Consider the following 19,930-nt stretch of genomic DNA (forward strand, 5'->3'; position numbering starts at 1 on the left):
GACTTTTAGGGATCACTGTCGGCCGCGACCTCGCCTGGAGTCGCCATGTATCCTGCCTAAGGAAGAGACTTTTCCCGGTCAGTCACCTTTTCAAAGCCATCGCCGGAAAAGCATGGGGACCGACGGCGCGTTCCATGCTGCAACTGTACAAAGCGTTCTTCATGGGTTTCTTGCGTTACAGCACTGCGGTGGCGTCAAGCACCTGGAGGACAAACCTCAGAATGTATGATAGCTTGCAAGCTGAACCACTTAAAACCTGTCTCGGACTAGCGCGACGCGCTTCAACAGCTGCAACAATTGCCATCGCTATAGAACATCCCATGAATACGTATGTCGCCACAGACACCTTTCGCAATCATCTTCCACACCTTCCCCAACTACAGCCTCAACGCTTTACTTCTCTCTCGGAAAGTGGACCAGATGATACTTTTTCGGCATTCTAACCTCTACCAATCCTCTCTTCCAGCAGACTTCAGGCACGGCCGCTCGATGAAACGCACGAGGTGCGGCCTGCCACGCCGCCCGAAACCGGTGTGGGGCGCCTAGTTATCCGCGCTACCGCAGCGGCGCCACTGCTCCGGGACAGGCGCGCGGGTGGGGCGGTTTGTTTGGCGCCGCCCGCATGCTTCGCGCAGCGGCCGCGCTTCGCGTTTACATTTAATTGAAGCGAGAGTTCTGCTTTTTGTTTCCGAAATATCAAATGAAATATCAACGCGGCCTGTAAGGATATCAATATACCCAGGAATCGGTATTGGGCCGCTAATAGGCTCACATAGGCCAGGACAGCGCACTTCTGCCGCTGGCTTCGAGCTTTATGACCATCGTTCAAGAGAACTGGCGTGCTCTTTATCGAGAGGCTGTACTGCTGATACTGTGGGCGCTTTTGCTGAGTGTGCTAATTTACTTGCTTCGCTTGACGCGTTTGTTTGCTAGTTAAAAAAAGAAAAAAAACTTTAAAGAAAACTTCCTGCAAATGCGTGCAGAATGACAGAGGTTTGTATAACTATTATAAAATAGTTTCTTTAGCTTCACCTTTCCAGAAAAATGGCGTAAGTAGCAGTTTATAACGGATCATACATTCAGCCACATTGCCGGCGTGTGGCATATTTATGTAAAGACAATGCAGTGAAAAAAAGTTGTTCAGCGTGAAAAGAGCACTTCCTATGGTAAAAAAGGCACCCTGTAATATGAAACTTTTTACAAATGCGTCCATATTGACATAGGTTTGTGTAATTATTTTCTTCTAGATATCTTTAGTTTCACCTTTCTAGAAAAATGGGGTAGATGACAGTTTATAACGGATTATACATTCAGCCACATTGCCGATGTGTAACATATTGATGTAAAGACGATGCAGTGAAAAAATTTGCTCAGCGTGAATAGAGCAATTGCAATGGTGAAAAGAAAAAAAATGTCGAAGGAGGCTGTGCCAATTGTTATTTTCTTTATTTACACAATCTGAAGCCATGGAAAAGTGCCTGGTCCAACAGCTTGCAAATCGTGCTACCTTCCGTGGCGGAGGCTTGTAGACGAGTTTTAACCGCTCCACAGTTGCATTCAGGTCCCCGGTCCAGTTCGCCAGTGGCGGCTGTAACAATTTGCTTAGAAACACCTTACACAGTTCCTCGGTGTGGCCGTCTCCCTCGGCTCCCAAATGCTTCCTTTGCCACTTGTCCCTGTCGCGAAGTGTTTTTCAGTCATGTTTTAGGGCGTTCTACGTCGCTCGGAAACTCGGGGTACCGAATTAATGATTCTTTTCTTGCGTTAGTAACTCACAGCGTCATTCAACAGCTTCGCGGGATAGTGCCGCAAGCAACACGACAAGGACCTCGACATATTTATACTACCACGTGTGCGGACAAAAGTTGTGCGAGCAAGACGCCAAATCTCGCCCGCGGCGCCTTCCCGGAGGGAGAGCAGTCCCACAGTAGTAGCGCCACCCCTAAAGAAGCGGTGGCAAATGTCAACTTTCGCTTCACAGCTCCGCCCATACTTCGCCTCGCGACGTGGCAGGCCGCACCTTGTGCGTTTCATCGAGCGACCATGTTTCAGGCTTGCAGCAAAATCACCTTGTCTTTTGTTGTCTCTCCGGCAGCCACAAGTGCTGCTTTTCCTTTAAGCAGTTGCAAAGTCTGACGTGCCTACTTGCTCTGGATCAAGCCGCTCTGCATCTACTGCATGATTCCTACACCAATCGAATTCATATTTATGCAGGTGGCTCTTCGACTGTAACCGACTGGTGCGGTAGTCATTCCGTCGACATCATTCTGCAAGAAGTTCAAGGCCAGCCACTTCACAACATCGACAGGGTCGGAGCTTGCCACCAGCCGTAGAGCTTATGAGTTATGTGCATCAACAGTCACCAAATCAATGGGCTATATTCTGTGACGCAAAGGCAGCCCTGCAGTCACTCTTAGCAGCTCTGCGCGGCAGCCCATATAATCAACGGGTAGCAAAATACGATTACGCTACCATCAATCGGTGGACACAGGCCACGGCATTGTATTTCAGTGGCTACCTGGGCACTGTAACATCCCTGATAATGAATGTGCCGACAACGCTGCCCGTGAGACACATAAAGAATGTGACAGGACCTCGATACCATTGTCGAGAACAGATGCAGCGTGGCCCCTCAGCGGTCTTGCTGTTATATACCTCTAATAAAATGAAATACACTAGAGTTTACCAACCGGCGCCTATATGCCATGGACCCACAAATGCAATTACACCTTTTACCAGGGTTTTAACCGACGGGAAGAAATATAAGTGTGCCGTCTCTGAATAGGAGTTTCTTTTTCAAACGCCTTGTAGCGCCTACCAACGCCGCAGCGCGGAGTGCTATGGTCGGCGCTCTAAAGAAAGAGAAAAATAAAGAAGCGCAGCGCGTGCTCGAGGCGCAAGCTCGGCACGCGCAGTGTAGTTCCAAAAGCCAGCCACGCTGGTCGTCGCAGCCCCGTCGCTCGGCTCGCCGCCTTCGCCCTTCTGACCAGGGACGACGGCACGGCTCGTACAGCCGCCGTCACGTCCCTCCTACATTGGTGACCCGGGAGAGCGCGCCTTTTCCCGAGCGACACGCTTGCCATGGCTCACTGGCCGGAGCCCCAGTTCGACCCGCCTCTGCCGCCGTTCTCGTCCAGCTACGTCGGCGCATGGTTCGCTCAGTTTGAGGCGGCTCTGGAGCTTAACCACATCTGGATCCAGGAGTTCAAGCACGCGGTACTCCTCGACGTCCTGCCGCTTGCTCTCCAGCTCCACCTCGGCGTTCCATCGCCTGGCCCGCGCCCGTACGACGAACTGCGGCAGCACGTGCTCGACTTCTTCGGTGCTGTCTACCACCCTCTTTCAGAGGTAGACCGCGCGGTGCGCGAGTCATCTCTGCCAGCGCCCTCACCGCCAGCACCAGACGCGTCTGCTCCTGCGCCCGCTAGCCACCATCAGGCAAACCTTCCTCCCTCGACTTGCCCCGATACCCTCTCGGTGACCACCCGATGCGCTACCGCACAGTCCCCGGCCTTCGGCTCTCTCCAGGGGTCTCTTTCGTGTGAGTACGCGCACAATGTTGTCGCCAAGGGTATCGTCACGACCATGGACACCGGCCACGTCATCGCCTTTCTCGCCCCCAATGATGGCAGGCGACAGTGGAGACATCGCCGACCCAACGCCGGCTACCGTGCCCCACGCCATCGGGTCTGGCGCCAACGACGTCGCTCCTGCTATTCGGTCCCCGACCAACGCTTCACCCGAGTTGTCTACGCTGCCGGCTGAGCGAGCCTCCGGGTCAACGCAAGAGCCCTGCCCCGTGCCGTCTCCGCTGCCTTCGACCTTGGCAACTGTCGATACACCGCGGCACCTACAAGCCATCGAGAGCGACGCAGCAGCTGTAACCTTCGGCCCTGCCCTGCGCTGCCCGTCCTCTCATTCGACCGACTTGCCATTGGGCCCTTCTGGCGACCACGCTGCCAAGTCAGACGTTGGGGGCTGTGCACAATCGTCGCGCGACGAGGATAGGGCAGCTAGACTGACACCATCATCCCGCGACGCGAGCCGCGATGCAGTCTCGCGTCCACCGTCTCATCCTGTCCTTCGCGTCGTGCCCACGTTGGATATCTCCAGGCAACATGACTCGGCTGCTTCTGCTCCGGCTGTCCCAGATTTTCGACTACCCGCACCGGTGCCATCATCGAGCGTCGTCCGACGACGCCTTCCTGGCTGTCACGAGCGCCAATCCCGTCCAAGGCCGTTGACCATGGCAAGACCGAGACTCCGGCCCGCGCGTCCCGGACCCTCTTCTCTTGACTCGGGCGGTGTCGCGCGCAGATGTTTGCAGCTTGCGACCTCTACGATGGGTAGGGCAAACCCTGACAAGCGCGTGCTTAAGCCACACCCACCAGAGCTGACGCATCTGCGAGCGCGTGACGACCGTGCTAGCGGCTTGTCGTGCCCACCAATGACTGCGCACGGTTCCCGTTCGTTCCGCCAGGTCTGCGTGAACTGCTGCAGAGGCGTCTGCCTTCACCCTCTCCGTGCAGGCCTTCTGTGTACCGTGCGTCCGCAACGCCACTCGCAGCCTCGTCCACCGGAAGGACTTGCCAGTTCCATTCGCCTGCAACGGACTCGCTACTTGGACTGACCCCGGACCATTTTGAAGCTTTTTGCTGGCATTTAATCTATCGCCGTTCCGTCTGGGCGGGGGGCCCTGTAGCGCCCACCAACGCCGCAGCGCGGAGTGCTATGGTCGGCGCTGTAAAGAAAGAGAAAAATAAAGAAGCGCAGCGCGTGATCGAGGCGCAAGCTCGGCACGCGCAGTGTAGTTCCAAAAGCCAGCCATGCTGGTCGTCGCAGCCCCGTCGCTCGGCTCGCCGCCTTCGCCCTTCTGACCAGGGACGACGGCATGGCTCGTACAGCCGCCGTCACGTCCCTCCTACAGCCGATTGATTCGTAATTGCAGTTGCAAGCGCAGGCAAGATGTGTCAGAGGATAAAACATGCTATTAGTATTAGGGTAAGAAGCCATTTTTCCACTGTTTTAGCTATAGATTTAGCATCCCTTGTCACTAATTAATCTTACAATCGTACCCAGGACATTTTTTTACCGTATTCCGTAAACAATGAGCAAATTTTGAAATGCATGTATATCTTCTCTCTTAGAAATAAAATAACCGTCGTTTTTGATATATGTTGGAGGTACCGCGAATATTTTAATGTTACCTTCGGACATGAGCTATCTCCGCCGCAAGTAAGACAGAGACACACTGAAGTTATATTAGCGGGCATGCGCTGGGGTACATCTGATAAAACCATGCTTGAGCGTAGACTCGCAGACTCGCACCAATACAAAACAAAATAAAGTGAGAGAAACTGGGTATTGGATTGGCGCGTTGAATTTCTGTTCTTACTTTTCTCATGTCACTTTCACCGTTAAGGCAGCTTTGCATCTACGTGCTAGAGGATGCCCACTTCGGAGAGCGCACTTAAATTCTCACGAACCTCTGAAAGCGTGAAGACGTGTACTCTTCAAGTGAGTGCCAGACTATCCTCGCTTTCTAAATTAGCTTGGCGGTTGCCAAGTGGCCATGCCGACAGGCACAAGAGGCGCGTTTTTCTAGCTAGCGGATAGACAAAAAGCCCACTGCAGGCTCTTAGGCGTGACTTAGTGCAGCAGTCCTGTACACGGCTAATGGGTGCTAGTACTTTTTCACAATCATAGTCTGGGTATGACTGGTGCGGATGCTCTCTTTCACCTTCACTTTGGCTCCTGCTCGTCGTAGCACCCATCGTCTCCCTCGGCTAACAAAGAGCTATATGCGTCGGCTTGCAGCCTAACGTCGACTATTTTTCGCTTTGCGTCTGGCGTAGTGCTTGCTTGCCATTCGTACCTTGACAGGCAGGTAAGCTTTGCAAACAAGGGCGAACAGTATATATCATCCTAATATCCCATTACACATTAGGCCGCATCGAACCAAGGTGCTACAAGATGTAATCTCATCGGCCTATAGACGTACAAAGCTGGCATCTCGACCGGACAGAATGCGTCTTGGCTTCGGGCGAAAGACATGAGATCCTCATATCGCTTTGAGACACATTGGGCTAACATTAAAAGAGTCCTGAGTATAATGTGGTTCTATAAAGTATTGAAGAACCTCTCAAGTGCTTCAGTGAACATACAACATACTTCATATAATAAAAGCGTCTATGTTCAGTTTATCGCACTGCATCGCAAAAGGATCCACTTCATTTTACGTGAGCTTCTCCTTCAGGCAACAAGAGAGTGATTTCGGCAAGTCCTCTGGCAGCACGGGAAGGCACTCAATGACAATACTGTAGATCAATACGTAACAAATATTGTAGCTTTTTCAAAGCAACAACCCAGTGTGTCATATAATTTTCAGGTGCCCTTTTATACTAGCTCATGTGGAATGTATTCGAGCAAAGCCTAGCATTTGAAAAAATATCTGCTTTAAATTTGGAATCACGTCATTCATAAAAAGAAGAAAATTGTTGGACATCTCAACAGCAGTATGAGGGCGCATTGTCGAGATGCATTTGCAACGATATTCAACTGATCTGGACCGATAAAAACATTACGAACATAAACTGCTTCACTAGATGCTTTAGAATAGGCTATAGGATTGTCAGGGAGAGGCCTTCGTCCTGCAGTGGACATAAGTATAGGCTGAGGATGATATAGATTGTAGTTTCACTGCGCTTCATCAGCAATAACCACGGCTACACAAAACGGGTTTTATTTTCTTGCTAGCGCCTTTTTGCTGGCCCTATGCTATGTACTGTGGCCCATTAGGGAAACATGAGAAGTGAGGAGAACTCGGAGTGCCACTGTCAGCAATGCAGTCGTCGTGAAAATTTTTATCCACGCGCTAAGGATTTTTTTCTTTGCCAGATGAAAAACGACGAAGAGGAGTAGTGTACTTATTTATTTATTTTTTTACCTGTTTTTTGTATTGAGCCATATGGGTGTCTGCAAGTAATGAGAAACAAAATTACTGACTCGATCATGCGTTAAACATTCTTATGACTGGCCGAATTGTGCGTCCTTTGATCTTCCCCAGTATAGTAAACAACAAAGCACTCACCGACGTACACTTTAAATACGCGTTCTTTCAAGTGCGCGGAAATAATTTTTCAGAAATCATCACAAATATTACCTGTGATACTCTTGCGCTCATATATCCTAGTAATCGCTGCCGGCCATCGTATAAATCAGTGTCCGAGGAAAACTTTCCGAGGCCACGGTTTCAATACACCTTAACTAAATCCAAGAATAAGGTGCCATGCCCGTGGACTGAAACCGAAAGGACATAGCCTCTGGAATATATAAGTGAATACATATAAAAAAGCATATCAACGCAACATTGCTGCCTTTAATTTTCTTAATTTTTTCTGTTTGCGAACGTTTCCTCGAAAATTTTATCGTAACACATATTTTGTCATACGATGAAATGTGAATGTTATACACCGACATGACAGAATTCAGAGGAAATAGGTTCGCGTTGGTCTGAGTGCGCGCTACGGCGGGAATGAAGCACCTGAATAGTAAATGTCCGATATGCATTGGCTGCACTTCAGGTTGAACTGTTCTATCTACTGAAGAAGATTTACAGAAGAATAAAATTGAGTTGAACTGCATACGGCAGGTATTGCCAAATCCTGATTGGGAGCCTACCATTGTCATTGAAAACAAAAGTGTAGAGTCATTGCATTCTACCGGTGCTAATATATAGGCAGAAACGTGGATGTTAACAAAGAAGCTCGCGAACAAGTTAAGGACCGCACAACGAGCGATGGAACAAAAAATGGTAGGCCTAACGTTAAGAGACAGCAAGAGAGCGGATGTGGCTCAGACAGCAAACGGGCATAGCGAATATTAACAGAATGAAATGGAGCTGGGCAGGCCAAGTAATGCGTAGGGTATCGATAACCCGTGGACCATAAGAGTTACAGAATGGGTGCCAAGAGAAGGGAAGCACAGTCGAGGAGGCCAGAAAACTAGGTGGGGTGATGAAATTAGGAAATTTGCAGGTGGAAGTCGGAATCAGCTAGCGCAAGGCAGCGGTAATTGGAGATCGCAGGGAGAGGCCTTCGTCCCGCAGTGTACTTAAAAATAAGGTGATGGTGATTATGATGATGATGTAATGAACCGTAACCCACAGCTTACTAATGTATCACAAAAGTAATTGACAATAGTGAATGAGTGAATTCTGGGGTTTCACGTGCCAGAATCACGATTTGATTATGAGCCATGTCATAGTGAGGTATCCGGAATAGTTTTGACCACCAGGGAATTTTTAACGCGGGCGCTTTTGCACTAAGACCCCATCGTAATAAGGCCGCCACGGCCGGGATTTGATCCTATCACCTCGTGCTTCGCAGCGCAATGGCATAGCTACTATGCCTCCGTGGCGAGTGAGCGACTATACTGAAGGGGACCTTCACCATATCCATAAAATTGTAGTGACGGGGCAACAACAGCCGATGCAAAATCTGTGAAATAGCGGACACTTCTGTCTGCTTTCATGGCGCCGCAGAAAAGCGTTGGGTTCATGACTATGGATTCCTGTGGACTGTGGATTCCGTTGCAATTTTAACACGAAAGTGTTTTATTCCGGGGTCCACCAAGACTTCACTGACGTATTTCCGTCACGGAAATACGTCATAGAACATAATACAAAGAAAGAAACCAGAAGAAAAAGTTCCACAAACATGCAAAATTTGGGAATCGAACCCACGACCTCTCGGTCCGCGACGATAGATCGCCGAGCGTTTAACCCATTGCGCCACAAACGCATTCGCAGAGAGCTACACAGACGCGCCTTATATATCTAACACTCCTCCGTGTACCCGCGCTCTTGCTCGGGGCGGTGCCGCCGCCTATGAGCAGAAAAGAGAAGTACTGCATTATGACACTAAAGCCCGGGATACATGGAGCGAACTTTCTCGACGAACTTCACGCGTCAAGTAACGACGCGGCGACACGACGCAGGATGTTTGCTGTGTTGCAATACATGCGGCGAACGCCGCCGCGCGTTGGCCGCCGTGTTGGCGGCGGTCCCGGCCGCCCGCTTCGAACTGAATTTGGCGTTGTCCTTGTAGAATTCACTTAGTTGGAAGCAAATGACTGCGTAAACGGCTTTCGCTTAGTCTCAGGCCGCTTCGACGACAGAGTATTATGGATAACCTTGAGTAGTTTTCGAGATCGCTTCTCGTTTCGAACGCGTCTAAGCCTAGCGAAAGAAATATCCGATGCCAACGCCATCTATCGGGGAAGTCGGGAGATAGGCATGACGACAGCATGTGGCCTCTGAGATCAGAAGATTTCTGTTGAAGGTTGTTGTAGAGAGCTTGCACTGCTTGTCTGTTTCCTCGCAGATCAGCGGATATGGGATGTACAAATACAACGCGATTCCTGAGAGATCATACTAGGAACTACTCAATCGGTGCAGAGACATGCAGACACGGCAACACCAACGCGATTGCAGACGACGCGAAAAGGCGCGCGCGCGCGAAACACCAGCATGCATTGCGACCGGAACTAGTGCCTCCTGATTGGCTGTCGTCCACCGCTGCGCGCTAGACGCTTCCGGCGGCGGCGTTCGCCCGACGAAAATGTTTGGACAGGCAGATCGGCTGCGGACGGCAAATTTCTTGACGCCGGCCGTCGGACGTTCGCCGCCCGACGAAGTTCTTCGCTCGGACGCCGGTTATTCGCTCCATGTATTCCGGCCTTAACGCGCACCGACAGTGAACGCTTCGGTGGTCTCAGTACTACGACGCCTCGATGCCAGCATTCGAAGGGACGCTGGCATCAAGAAGCACTACCAACGCCACCTAGGTGGCGTTCACCGTACTCAGCACAGCGGAGCGTGGCCTCCGCAATTAGCTCTGAAAATGTTTCTGAAGTTGATCGCGGAGGCTGCAATTACGACGCGCTGTACGCGCTGATTTGACTCGGTGACGATTCAGTTACGTGCTTTGTCTTGCGCGTTGTATTAGTGTGTCAGTTACGTGCTTCGTCTTTCGCGTTGTGCTAGCGTGTGCAGCGTAGTGCAGCTTCCATATGCACGACGGTTGCTCATGGTCATCGACGTTGGTAGTCGTGATGGAGGAGACGTGCCACCAGGCGTCAGCGTGGGTGCATCAACGCCTAAGGGCGCTTTAGCCACAAAACACCAATAGACATTATATATCAATGTGCAATAAACATTACACTACTTCTGTGAAGACACGTTTCACTTTCGTGTTCTATACCGATTCCTATATAAGAGGGATCAACCACATTTTTTTTTTACGTCTGTTTAACCTTATCTGTTGCATTTTTTCACGTTTGACTTCTGCCGTGCTTTTGCCCTACGGTTCACCACCAAGCCCGCCACACAGGGGCCCTGCAACAAGGGGAGCGAAGCGACCCCTTGCCTTACCGAAAACGGGGTGGAGGGGGAGGGGTGCTTAGGTGCATTCCGCTTTAGTGGCCGCAAACTAATGGATAATGACGCGTTGTTACTGCGCACCCCAGTGGTACTGCCGAACCACTGACTAACCATACCCATGCCATGGGATCGAATAAAAGTGGGGCCCACTTCATTTTCGTAACTATTCGGTAAAGGGGCCGCCGTCATATTAGTATATAGACCATTATGACAGGCCCTTGATTGTTGTGAGTGTTATCGCAAAAATGCCTTATAAAACACTAGTGGTCCCGGGAACCACCTTGCGAACATTAAACAGCAGCGGAAAGTCAGAAATTAGGATACACGGTCATAAAAATTTTATTGCGATAGCAATTATATGGACACTCAAAAGCAGATTTCTGCCGTCGGCGTCGCCGTCGCCGTCGCCGTGAGGTTCCGTATGACGTTAATGGAGATGAAATCGTCGCCGCGCGCCAAACGCTGTATGTGCGAGTGAAAGGGCGCGAGGGGCGCGCGCTTTCACGGGGAGTGAACGCACGGCGGAGAACAAACGCGCGTTCTGCGCCGCGCTCGCTTAAGGGCTGCAGAAGTAGGCGTCTCTTTCCTCCTTAACAATCACCATATATGTAGAGCTATAGGAGGCTATGGTAGAGCAAACGCGCCTACTTCCGACGCGCGAGAGGCCGTGGGGGAGGGGGAGGAAAGGGAGGCGACGTTTAGCTGCGGCACCAAGTGTGTATTTAAATCAGAGGCTCCGGCAACAGTCACCAAGGCCGCACGCATTTTGAGCGAACGCGGGCAAAACGCCGACGGCGTCGACAACAGTTCTGCGTGTTGCCGGTGCTGCTGCATGTCCAAGTTTATACTGCTGATAAAGCTAATATGATTACTCCGTATAGCTCTCTACAATTTTGCTATCGCAATTGATGCTTCGCCTTTCAGGTGAAACTGCGACAACTTTTATTTTCAGGCCAAGCATCCTCCTATGCAATCACAGGGGTTTTCTCTCCAATGCGATCTATTTTTGCACCAAATGCAGCGAAATACCAGAGCCACACTGCTCTGAGCAAACTGATGACGTTTCACTCTTAAGACGGGAAGCCTACGGAAACATTAGGAAGGTTTCTATTTTGGCTGTTTCACTCTTCTGTAACGGAGGTCCACTAAATAAATATTTTAAAGGGAGTGAGATAATCTACGAGCGGCCGTGGAAAGTTTGTTTTGGCCCCCAAGTGAACATTTTAAGATACGGAGGAGAAGGGGGGAATGCGACTGCCGCGGACATCGGTATCTGAAAAAACATCCCGTTTTTATTTCGTTGCTTTAAATGTTTGGAACCGGCAGGCGATCGACCTATTATACAGCTCCAATGGGCCCGTCTCAACCCACCTCCGACGGAGAAGAAGCTTAAGGAACTAAATCCAGTATATAATCAAGTGGGCGTCTTCGCCACGGAGACGCCAGCTTCATCTCTATAGATAACGAGAGAGAGGCACAGAAATGAGCAGAATGTTGAAGTGTTTGGTATGACGATGGTTTTGTGATATATATCCATAAATGAACTACGAATGTCTAAGGAACTGAAGCTGTGGACGATAGACCATTAAAATCAAAACACTTTGTTAATAACATAAGCTGTTCTTTTATAATGGGTTTCATCTCATGTGATTATTGTCGCGCCAATGTTCTTGTTGTACTAGCTTTCCGAGAGTGTTTCGAGGAAAGCGTCTATGCTCATCAGTGTCTTTTTTACTTACAGTGCATAAGGACACTGACTTGGCCTCCCGTTTATAGACATTATTTGTATTTTTGTTTTGTTTTTATTTATTTTTTATTTGTTCTGTCCGTGTCTCCGTCATTTCTTTATTTCCTCTTTTCTTTTCTCATATTTTCATTTCCTCTATTCCCTCCTCCTATAGGAGTAGGCAGGCGTTGTGCCCCTCTCGGTGGCAGTTGTCAGCTTGCTCCCTCCTTAATCCATTTGTGTCCTTGTGTGTATATGTGTACAAATCAAATAATAATAATAATGCATAAGGAGTGTTTATCTTTAGGCGTTAACTAGGACCTGTAGTTTGCTTTTTGGTCACAGAAGTTTTAGTCCTCGGATTTATTTCTGGGTACTGCAGCTGTAATAATCAAATTCACTGCTAGCTTATTGTCGCAAGCTGATCCCCCTGATAATTTCGGTCTTTTAGTGAGCAAGGAGCAGGATAGTGCAGTCGCTCCTCCACTGTATTTTCACCACATGCTAGAAACAAACGCTTAATTTTATAGATTGCGTGTATTGTGTGATAACACTTAGCTACTGCAGAGAACAAGAAACCCAACTGCTGTTCCTTAGAACTCTAAAATATTTCGATGTAAATTATCAATGGCCCCAATTCCTGAATATACAGGAAACTTTAAACGGTGTTCTTTCAGTGCCCCAGCCTTCAAGTACCAAGCAAGAAATATCTTTTACGCAGATTAAACCAACTGTATGATCTTACCAGCAAGTTAAAAAACCGTCTCGCATTTTTTGTTTGCTTTATAATATTTTTTGGTAATGAGTACTTGTAAATTCTTCCTTATTATATTTACGGCAGATATGTAACCACCAGGGGTTCAAGCACCTTAGAACGTGTGTTGCAATTATGGCGGCGCACTATCTGTTTCACAGATTTTTTTTTTACTTGTAAAATAAAACCCCATAAATATGGGTTTATTATGCATCCGTGCGCATCGACCAGAGCGCACTCAAAGGGACTCGACGGGAAGGTAATTTTGTTGCCTCTACCACACCGCCCTGGTGGTCGCGTCGTGTTTGCGCAGGTTCTGAAAGTAACTTATGGGCAGTATTGATTCAGCCATCTAACCGGGATCTTTCACTGAGACAATACAAAAAGCTACCCGTTCTTTAAGTCAGTTTCAAGCGCTTGCTGCCGCTTTCCGGTGGCCAAGTTCCTGCCTGCACGCGATTTTTCCATCACTCCGCCCGCTTATCAACCGGCTCAAAACACGACGCACTGTGCGCTAGAGACAAAGTGATTACTTTCTTACTGAGCTCGTTTGAAAGCGCGGTCGTTTATGCGCGTGAGATCGTAGACACGTGGCACCTTATAATATTTCACAAATTTGGTTTTTTAATGCAGAAAGAGCAGTCAGGCAAAAGAGAGCACGTCACAATCAATTCAAGCACACTCTCGAAGGTGCTGTACCCCATGCATAGTCGAGAGACCTGCAGTAAATATACTACTTAAAATATATTCAAATACAGGTTAGAAACTACGTAATTGCGAATAGCACAAGAAATACGAGACGCTTCTTTAGGTTGCTGCTAACCACATTTAATTGGTTTTATCTTCAATAAAACGCTTCACTTTTTCGTTTAAACTTGGTATATCATAGCTAGCTTACCCCGTATATTAGCGTGCATTATGTTGATGCTACGGCTTCTGCACCTGACAAGTTATTTTTTTATATTAACTCGTTGTATCACCACAATTTTTAGAGATCGAAACGTTCCACTCACTACACCAGCAGCTTCTTTTTTTTTTTTTTGCGCGCCTGTTTCTGCCATCCCTGTGTGTTTAAAAGCCACCCTCAGGGCAATCCTCGCATCCAGCGACGCACATCCTTCTCTTCTAAGCATCCTTAATCTAATCATCCATCAAATCATCCTTGTCTTCAGGAAACAAGGGGTTTACAACAACTCAATCAAAACAAGCGCACTGAGTATGCCATCGTAAACGCACAAATAAAGCCCACATGCTGAGGACAGGTTGCAATATTAACAAGGCCTACATCGACAAGCGAAAGTTACGAGAGTTGAATACGTTTATGGTAGGGTAGGGCTAACTGAAAGGTCGTGTGCAGAGAGTTGAAATACTATATACCATATGCTAGACTGCAATGCTAAGTGCGGTAACTCGCTATGACTTATATCAGTATTGAGGAAACAGTATTCATGGACAAATCAATGCAAGGCCGTGGTTAACGAAAAGCTGCCAGAAATTACTTACGATTCCGAAACGATTTCAACATCAGTAACTGTTCTCGCCCCTCCTTGGCATAAAGCGGACGAGTTAACAGTACGTGCGGGTAGTATTTATCCAGTTCACCTCGAATAAGTCACGATAATAGAGCGCACTCACTTTAAAGCAAAGCTTTTTTTTTTTTGCGAACCTCCCCGATGCTGCGAGCGAACCTCGGCCCCTATGCACAGCGGCCCGACGGGCTATTCATTAGGGCATAGTTGCGCACGTGGTTCTATCGTGCCAAACGCCAACTAGTTCTTTGAGATGATCGCGGAGTGCTGATTATGACGATAATTTCCATACTATGGCACATACGCCCAATGCGAGATTGTCCAAGAAGCGGGCAGTGCATATAAAATAAATAAATATAAAAGTGCAGAAATGCAAGCCGCTCTAAATCCGCAACCCACAATAATTGTTGGAACGCCTTCTTGCGAATGATTCTAATGGCGGAAGCATTACCGTTATTTAAATGGTCCCTAAACCACTTTGAGATCAAAATTTACTTGTGGTATTGCAGCTGTGAACGAGTCTACAATGAACACGTAGCCGCGAGAATTTTTCAAAATGGTTCCGTAATAGCGGAGTTACACGCATTTGATGATCGAAAAACGGCCCTCGCTCGTTTCGCTCTTTCTTTCGCTACTCTCCTCGTCGGCTGGTCTCTCCTCCTCGCCGAGTGCTGCTCCAAATGGCACGTGACATACGCTATCGCCAACGCGCTTCTCAAAACACCTCCCACTTCCGGTTAAGGCACGTCCACGCTAGCGGCAAATAATACCGAAGGCAAACCGGCCTCCCGTGCCGTAGAACGTCTGCCGCGCGAGAGGTGTCCAAAGTAGACGGTAGTTCGGCCGGTGCACCGCCCGCAGCACGATGAACGGCCCAATTGACGACTGCGAAGCTGCGCGCCTACGCCACCGGCGACGAAAACATCAGCTGCAGCTTCTGTTTCAAGCAAAACAATTTCCCCAATATAAAGTGATGCGTAAATTGTACATATTATGAAGAACGATATCCACTGTAAAACGTTAAACATGACCTTGAGAGCTCTCATACTCGTCGAGCTCAGCTGCCGTGCACGGCTACCAACTGCAGACTCCGCTAATATAAGCGTGTTTTCTTCTTCGTGTACAATTATTGCGAAGAGCGATAACAACGGTAAGAAAATATTGCAGCTTGTGAGCGACGGTAATTCATTCCGAAGTGCCGTCCGTTTTAGCTTTTAAATGAGCCGGAAAAGGCCTAGCGACGATATCGGCGCCGTCAAGCGATCGGCGGCGGTGAGGCTACAGCACAAATTGGTCCCGGTCTCATCCTGTCTACTGCAAAGAAATCTCGCCGTACGCGAGGAAAACCGCCGTCGAACGGTGACCCGCGAATGGCAAAGGGCATGCCGCGAGTTACCCTGCCGGTAACGGGGACGTGGACTCAGCTCTTCTCGGGTACCCGCTGTTGCTGCGGTGCTCGCCCGTGTTCATGCGAAGCGTGCCGCTATAGACTCTGTGTTGCGCGCTCGTCTAGAAAGGCCAACACTGTCGCACTCTGTTCGCCCAAGTAATCAGACCACTAAGCACGACTGTGTTGAAATGCGAGCGATTTGGCACTTGCGTTGCTGGCTGTAATTATCGATTAGCAAGGGCGCACAAGCGAGCAACACGACAAGAAGGAACAAGGAGCAAGGTAAATACACCTGGTAGCGAAGCTTCCATAGAAGCCCATACGTTCAAAAAATGGCGGTTCATCGGCGGTTCATGGGGCTTAGCGCCATCTGTGTGAGGAGGGAACCCTTCCAACGGAAGAAAAAATAATGTGACGCCATATCCCTTAAGAACAGAAGGGGCGTCATTTCGTTCTCAAAGGCGCGAAATTTGTTTTCGGGGACCTGCCATTAGAGCTGTATATTCAAATGCCCCGCCATTAGACGTGACGGGCGTTTCGAGCTTTCAGCGCGGAAACCGTTGCAGAAAAAGTTCAGCCATACGGGTGTCGAAACCGCACCCTTGCGCAGAACATACTTTGCTTGGAGGCCGACGAACGCTTTGGGCGTAGAGTGCTCGTCCTTTCGTCGGACGCCAAGCCCGTCGGGAAGCGCTGTCCCAGGAAAACAACTAAAGTGAACAATTATCTGGCGATCGCAACTCACTACTTTTCACTGAACAAGTTAAGAAACAATGAAACTACACGCATCACCAAATTCAGACAAACGTCGACAAGCAAAGCAACACCACATGTGAGGGGGGCGTATTCTAACAGGCGAACTTTACGAGTGCCCCTTTCTGCCCCCTTCTAGAGCTGCATTGCATTGCAAGTGAGAGCGGCGTGAACGCCCGCCGTATCGGTGGGCGCTCTTACGGTGGGCGCTGAGAAAAGGCATTTATTGGTAATGATCAAGTAAAATAGAGTTGTTCTTTTCTCGCCATGCGTATGTAAAATTGATTAGGATTTTTATTTTCGTTGAATGAATCTAACTGTCTATCGCTTTCATTAAAACACGCTTTTTTCTTTCGCAATGTTTGTTACCTCCAAACATAGTCGCGCTTCAATCGCTGCTCCCATAACCACCCTTGCTGATGTCGGTGACAATTCGTTCTGAACCACTTTTCGTCCGAAGCTTCGCGACCATTTGGATCGACCTTGCAGGGAGCGCGCGTTCCTGATAACAGACAAACCGGAAGTCGTAGGTTCTTGTTCGACCAATGGGCATCGTCCCCGACGCTGAAATCACCAGATTCACCCTGATGACATCGTGACGACCGCTGGAGATACCGGAAAAGCCACGAGAGGAGAACGGCTTTTTTTTTGTTTTTTTTTTTTTTTTTTTTTTTTTTAGCGTTTGGCATCGTTGATCGTGACGGCATTTTGAACTCGATGCGCATGTTCACTTTCAATTTTCAAAAAAATATCTGAGCTGGTTTAGGGGCCCTTTATATACAAGTTTACGCCACAGGGTAAGATACTAAAAATAGACAGCGCAACAAGATGGGCAATGGTTACACGCAGAAATGCGGGGCATCAGAAAATTTACAATGCGTCACGCACCTAGAATGTGCACCAATGTTCAACTGAAAAAGTTGATCAGAATAAAGTTTTCTCCGTATCATTCAATTACTCGAGGCTTGGTTTAGAGTGTTTTCGAACATGGTTATAGAATATTTGGGCTAACAAATACTTTAGAAACAATAGAAGCAAGGTAATACAATTCCTTGCGCAGAAATGGTGCTTAACCCTGGGCCCCACTTTTTGCTATATTTAAAACACTGGGCAAGTGAAATATTGTGACACACAAATTATCTATAGTTCTTAATTACGACTTATGCACACTATAGTACTAGAAGGAATCACCAAAACCGAGAAAGCCAGTTCATATGCACATCACTATGGTGGATGCTATTAAATTCCTCTTTCGCGAAATAACGTAGCATCTAGGCTACCCTCGACGTCCTGTGAATGTACATTTGCCCCTGTGGGACTCGAATGTGTTAACGAAGTGCCGTATACATTCGTTGTCGATTGATATACAGGTACATCTACCACATATCCTACCACGATGCCAACAAACCATGTCGAACCGTTTCTGGCTGGGCGTCGCATGCCATTCGCCTTGAATGCCTTCCCCATGGAAGTAACCGACATACCCACATGCGACACGTTACGCTGTGATGGGACACTCAAACACGTGCTCTTCGCCGGATCAAGTTATAAACCCCTTAGGCAAGTTAAGTGTACAGTGCTGGATAGACTGGACGTTCATGCACTAAAAGAACAAAAAGATCTGAGCCAGCGTTCCCAGAGGAACTCCGCGAAAAAAAGTCTATTTCCGCAACTGAAGTTCCTGAGGTCTACGGGCCTTCATGACATACATTAAGAGTGCAGTCTGCTACTGTTGTATACTGTCGTGTTTACTTATTTAGTAATTTTCTCTGTTTATTTATCCCTCCACTAACACTCTCTTTCTCTTTTTATCGGGCCCTTTCTCCCTGTTTATAGAGTAGCAGAACTATTTCTGGTTAACGTTCCAGACTTTCTATACATAATGTTCTCTTGTTACTGATTCCAAAAAGGCAAAAGAGTGCAGAAGTTTTTTGTAAAAAAAGAAAAACAAATATGAACTCTATAATATTTTTCTGCTGTGCAACACTACTTCCTTTCAGGAATAACTACAGCTTACATTGAATGTGCATTACCAAGAAGTGTGTTTATTGTTGGCACGAATGTGCCATGGCTGCTTTTTTATACCGGCATTTCTTGGCGTGTGCTAGCAACTCCTATTTCTAATAGGCGCTTAGTCCGTTTTGAACTATTCTTGTGAGTATCTTGGTGACGTCTCAGACGAAAGACGCCTCTTTATACAATGACATCCGTTGCTACACATACAACCCAATGTCAAGGCTTCCGCAAAAAACTCCTCAGTGTCTTTCTCTGTCAAATAACTCAGACAACACGCACCTTAAAGTTGCAAGGAATTTTCATTGAGTATATATTTTTAAGAATTTTTAACATTTCGAAAAGCTGTCAATTTATTCAATCGCCTGTATTCGACACTTATGTTGTAGGCCTATAGTATGAGTTACTTGAATCAATATTGTATTGTCAAGAAACATTAGTTAATTTACCAACGTCAAACAGAGAACCTTATCACGAACAAAGAAAATTTAGAAATGCCGTGGCCCGCTTAGAATGCAGCCCAATAGGAAGCACAGGAAGAAGATACAAGTCTTGTAACTGCGAAGACCGAGTAGAACAAATATTTCAACCGGTGCTTTGACTAGAATAAACAACGGCAACAACGAAATCCCCAATGACCACGACAACAAAACAAATCGCAGGCATCAACATGCCATATTCTTGGCGTATTCCATTTGTTAACGTATGATATGCCAAAGGTAAGACTTCTGTGATATTTTTTTCGGGCCCTGAGGCTGTTCACGTAGTTTCTTCATTGAAAGCAATAAGAAATATGGCCTGTCATGTACTGATTAATTTGGAAGAGTGTACTTGTGTACGACTAATTCATTGCATACGATCGTGAACAAAAAATACAGAAAAAAAGCAATCTGCAGTAGAAGCGCAAAGCGCTCTTCCCGAGTGCTTGGAACCAGAAGAAATGCATTTATCTTTGAGCCTCTACATTACAATATGAATTTTTCAAACTGGTGAAACTGAGCTAAGTTAGATAAATATTTATATATGCATAGTTTGTCTTCCTATGAATTTCGTTTCCCGCCTTAACGCGGATATCACCCTGCTTGCGCTGGTTATTCTCAAGCAACCATTTTTCACTTGGACTTGGATTTGTAAACACAACCTCAAGTATTTTGGGTGAAGGTGGCGCTTTCGTCGAAATGCCTTTTGAAGTTGAAGTAAAAGGCTTATACTACACTCCAAGCACTCCTTTATCGGCCAGGAAAAGCTAAATAGCAAGGATCCAACTGGAGCACCTAACCTTACAAGACACTCCGTCTCCGTGGAAATTGGTCTCTTGCAGCCG

Source organism: Dermacentor silvarum, chromosome 2, assembly GCF_013339745.2.
Source record: "Dermacentor silvarum isolate Dsil-2018 chromosome 2, BIME_Dsil_1.4, whole genome shotgun sequence".
Taxonomy (NCBI): domain Eukaryota; kingdom Metazoa; phylum Arthropoda; class Arachnida; order Ixodida; family Ixodidae; genus Dermacentor; species Dermacentor silvarum.